We start from the raw sequence: 5,344 nt of genomic DNA on the forward strand, positions 1-5,344 counted from the left end.
GAAGGCAGGGGTTTCAACCTCCTACAGCTCAACTGTGCCCTCAATGTAGTCACAAATTCACATACACCCCCTTCCATTATCAGTCCTTTCTGAAAGCAGAAATATTTGCAGGTCATGTCAATGGATAAAAGTGACGCAGCAAAGTGAATGGGCAAGTACCAGTCAGGTGGATTACCTGAGCTTACCATCAGCCTCTCACCGATATCCTAGGTGGCAGTGCCAGCTAGGAACATAGCAGACACGTGTCCAGGTGATTCCTGTTCTGTTTGGGCTTCCACAGTGTAGTAGGGCTTTTGTTTTAATTAATTGACCATATTTGAAAATCCTGATATCCAGATAAAAATCTGAACTTCCAGCTTTCTCATGAAAAATCAGGAATTCTGACAAAATAGTGTCCCTTGAGCAGTATCAAGGGATGAAATGGGGGAGCCCTAGCCCCCCATAATCTCCAGCACCCCCAAAATAAACATGAAATCTCTGTAACACCAACTTCTCCTTCCCAAGTAAAAATTATGGGACCCCATCCACCTTCCCCACACCGGGTTTGCATCCCCATAGCAAGAATCACCTGGAGCAGGGGAGCTACGTCTCCTTTAGATGAGGCCTGTGATCTCTGTGCCACCAGACCCTTACGTGACCTGCCTGCCCCCTGGGGGCATTCACATTTGAGACCTGGGACCATGGTGAATGGACAGAGTGAAAAGGGACATTGTTTTAAGTAGTAATTAAGTAAAAATACAGTCAACCCCCATTATCTGCAAATCCAGTATTTGCAAATTCAGCTACTTGCTAATGTTTATTTGCAATCCCCAAATCAATACTTGAAGCATCTGCATGGTCATTCACAACCACACACAGAACAGCAAAAAATTTGAGTCGCCCAAAGTGCGTGTTCCCACTCTGGCTTCTTGTCTCAGCTCTCACAGTGAAAACAAGTGTCCTTTCTTTTTAGTGCCATGTTCTCCTGTTTTGTGCTTTTCTGGTGGTTTCACTTTTAAATGGCAGAATGCTGGCTAGTGTCCCTAAGCACAGGAAGGCTGGGCTGCGCCCTTATGGGAGAAGATATGTGTGTTAAATCAGCTTCGTTCAGGCATGAGCACAGCGCAGTTGGCTGTGAGTCCAACGTTAATGACTCAGCATTACAGATTAAATAAGGCATCTTTAAACGGAAACACACACGAAATGAAGTTATCTGTTGATCAGCTGATGAAATGTTATGACCAGAGGCTTGCTGGAAGCTAAACCTTATTTCCCCCAGGAGCAATGGCTCAGCCACCTACACTCATTCCATGTTTGCAATGACCTTATACAACACAGCTACCGCGAATAACGTGAATCTACCGCTCATCAGCGCTGCTGCCACATAGGGACCATTAGGGAAAAGGTGAGAGTAGGAGTAATTTTTCTGTGTCCAGCGGTGCCACGTTGTAGGGTTCATTTGAGGAGAAGCTAAGGGGTGTGACATGTCTGCTCCTGCTGACCCTGGGGGCAGTGAAGACAAGTGGCCTGGGAGGGGAGGTATCCCCATGGTCCCAGCCTGGGGAATCAACTTTGAGACTGCCCTGACCATTGAGGGGGCCATTTTGCCCTGTGCTGCCTGTGTCTGGAACCCCGTGTGTGTTCCCTCCTTCCCGCAGATGGAGTGTGAAGAACCAGGTCTTTGCAATTATCTGCAGAGAGGCTCCGGTAAGGATGGCTGGGAAGTACTCAATGTCTAGGGAAGAGAGGTGTGGGGTGAATGGATTGCTTTTCATTTCTTCAGGCTTTTCAAGGCTTTTCTTTTTAAAAGACACCAATTCTGCAAATAAAATCCATACACCTGGTAACAAAGACTCTCGTACAGATCAACTCGTTCTGGGCTGGAGTGTATTGGCTGCCCAGGCTGAGCCCTGCACACCTCTAGGAGGCACCGTCCACATCACCGTCTATGAGCAATGCAGCAGTGCTGCCAGACCGGAGCATACTGAGAACCTGAAACTTCCAGTCACTTAGTGCTTTCCTTGGAAACCAGAAGCTAAGGATCCTCCTTCGCCACCCAGGTTAATGAAAAGCCATCTCACCAGCCACCAGATCTCACAGTCAATGAAATGGAAGCGTTTTCCCTTTCCTGGGGAAGGACGGATTATCACCAAGTCGCCACCTTACTCCAGTGCTTGGGAAACACATTACAGCTTTTGCTGGTTTCCAAGCAGTATTGGAGGTCTATGCCGGGCAGCCAGTCAGCTGGATGCAAACCTCACCCATGCAGATCTCCACCCAGAGCAACACAGCCTCTGCCACATCCCTGCACAGACTCCAGAACTAGAGTCATGCCTCTGTGCCTCCCTGTAGCAATCTACCCATGCTGCTTTCGGAATGCCTCATTAGGAAAGAAGGGAGGCAGAGAGGGAGGGAGGGAGGGAGGAAGAATTGAAGAGAAAATTTACCAAAAAACAGCATTTTATCAGAAGGATACTCCTTGAAATCCTCCCATAATTCAAACTTCAAGTAATTCAAGACAAAGGGCAGGAGCTGTTTCTGATTTCAGCCGAAGTGTAGCCACCTTGAGTCTGGGCGTAGGGTGTCAACTCTAGGTTTCTATAATTTGCAATGTGCCCCCACCCTCTACATGTGATTTTAGGCCTGATCCAATATTCTATTGCTGATCAACAAACCACTCCAAACTTAAAGATGCAAAACAGCAAGCATTTCATGTAGTCTTCTTTCAGATTCTGTGGTTCTGGAATTCAGGCAGGGTGGGAACAGGATGGCTGGGTTCTGCCTGCGACATCTGGGGTCCCAGAACAGTGGGGTCCTTGGGAAGCTCCCTCACCCCATGACTTGTGCATGGAGCGCAAAGTTTCAAGAGCCAGGGCTCAGCCAGTTTTGTTGACCAGAGTGCCTCTCCACGGGGCTTGGGTTTCTCTAAGCACATTGCTGAGCTCTGACAGAGAACGTCCCAGGAGTGAGAGCTCCAAGAAACTGAGGTGGAGCTTCAGGGCTTCTTCTGACCTAGCATCAGAAGCCATGCAGCATCACCTCTGCCACATTCTACTGTGACAAGCTAGTCACTAAAGTCAGCCCAGACTCAAGGGGCAGGAAACCAGGTGCCGCCTCTTAATGGAAAATGGCAGGATCACATTGAAGAAGAGCAAGCAATATGGGGACAAGAATGTAGCCATCTTTGGAAAACGCAATCTGCCCCAAAGCCCTTCTTGACAATTGAAGCTTTGTGCAGAAAGTATTTTTACTAATATATGTGTATTTCACTATTTCACATTTGCTACAGATCACAGAAAACCTGGTGCCAGCTAATTTCCTTTCAGTCATATTTTCATCATTTCCACCTCCTCTTGAAAAAACAAAAAACAAAACAAAACAAAAAAAACAAACAAAAACCATATAAATGCATGACCAACCTGGTTTTTAAACCATCACCCAAGGGTTGAAATCAGCTAGGTCACCAATTTCATTCCTTTATTTTCCCTCAAAATTTGATGAATCTTTTTCACTGGGGCCAGTGGAGGAAGCTGGAGAAAGCAGAAGACAGCAGTACAAGGTGAAGACTAAAAAATAAAATGCTTGGCATGGGGCCATAACAGGAATCCACTTCTAGGTTTTTCTAAAAACAGGCGTGGGATTTGTTTTAATCAGAAATGGCAAGACACACACATGGAAATGATTCTCATGAAGGAAGTTTAGGCACATAGATCCCTAGAAACAGGTGGTTCTTCTCGCAAGGCCATGTGGGGAAGCCCCAGAGTCGTTCAGGAGGCGATGGGGTAAGAGATCCTGGCCTAGAGCCTTTATTGGGGTTTTCATGGGAAGGAATGGGGGAAGCAGGTTTGGTAGCTGGGTAGGCTTAAGACTGGAGCATTTGAGGGGCGCCTGGGTGGCTCAGTCAGTTAAGCTTCTGTCTTCGGCTCAGGTCATGATCCCAGGGTCCTGAATCGAGGTCCTCCCTCTCCCTCGGCGGCTCCCCCTGCTTGTACTCTCTCACTCACACTCTCTCAAATAAATAAAAATGAAATCTTAAAAAAAAAAAAAGACTGGAGTGTTTGAATAGTTTCAGGAGGCTCTGGGCTGTAGGAGTGGCCCCCTGTTGTCTGGTACTTGGCCCAAGGGTGTGTTAGTTCAGAGGGAATGTTGGCTTGGTGTGACAGAGTCTGGTAAAGGTGATGGCTGGGAGTACAGGGTCTGGACTGGCTGGTCTGTACGGCTGACACTTAACACAGAGGCTGGGGTACAAATTCCCCCCATAATCCACATATAACTTTTGACTCCCCCAAAACTTAACTACTAATAGCCTACTGTTGACCAAAAGCCTTACTGATAACATAGTCAATTAACACATATTCTGTGTGTGTGTGTGTGTGTGTGTATATATATATTATGCATATATATGCCATATTCTTATAATTAAGTAAGCTAGAGAAAAGAAAGGGTTATTGAGAAAGTCATAAGGAAGAGAAAATACATTTAGAGCACTATAGTGTATTTACTGGAAAAAATCCATATATAAGTGGACCCACACAGTTCAAACCCGTTGTTCAAGGGTCAGCTGTATATCCAAGGTGCACTTACGGGGGATTTGTTTGCCCTCTCTAGAAATAAGCTAGCCCTGGGAGGGGCAGTGTCTCCAGGATTAAGGGTCCAAATGCCAGAGCAACAAGAAAATAAGAAAATACGGTCAGTACATGTGTTAATTTTCTTCTTAACCATTTGAGATCTGCTGAGATTTGATGATACAACTTTCCTTGTTTAAAAAAAATTGAGATATAATCGACTTATAACATTAGCTTCAGGTGTACAACCCAATGATTGGATATTTGTTTATATTGGGAAATGATCACCATAATAAGTCTAAGAAACACCCACCACCACACATAGTTACTTTTTTCTCTTGTGATAAAAATTTTTTAAATCCTCTCCCTCAGCAACTTTCAAATAAACAATACAGTTTTATTAACTACAGTCGCCATGCTGTACTTGACATCCCCAGTGATGATACAATTTTCCAGAGAAACGAGAGGCTGGGAAATATTTCCTGGTGTGGCCATTGGCTGCAAGAGCACACATTTCCTGTACCTCAGGCACTGTGCTGGGCGCTGGTGTTACTCAGACAGAGATCCTGCCCCTTCCATGATTGTGGGAGGGGAAGAAGGCAAGAATCAAGTTTACACAGTAGGTGACGGGTGCCTGAGACAGGTGCAGACATGTGCGAGGCAGGGGGAGTGAGTTTACAGGACTTGCTGTCCTGTAAGTGCATGCTGGACTTGAGGGCCTTATAAGGGAGAGGGGACAGAATGTGGGAGGGCATGAGTCCAGGAGAGGGCAAGGCACATGCAGGAGCAGGTAGCTCTTA

Source organism: Mirounga leonina, unplaced genomic scaffold, assembly GCF_011800145.1.
Source record: "Mirounga leonina isolate KUSES-001 unplaced genomic scaffold, KU_Mleo_1.0 Mir_150, whole genome shotgun sequence".
In the NCBI taxonomy this organism is placed as follows: Eukaryota; Metazoa; Chordata; class Mammalia; order Carnivora; family Phocidae; genus Mirounga; species Mirounga leonina.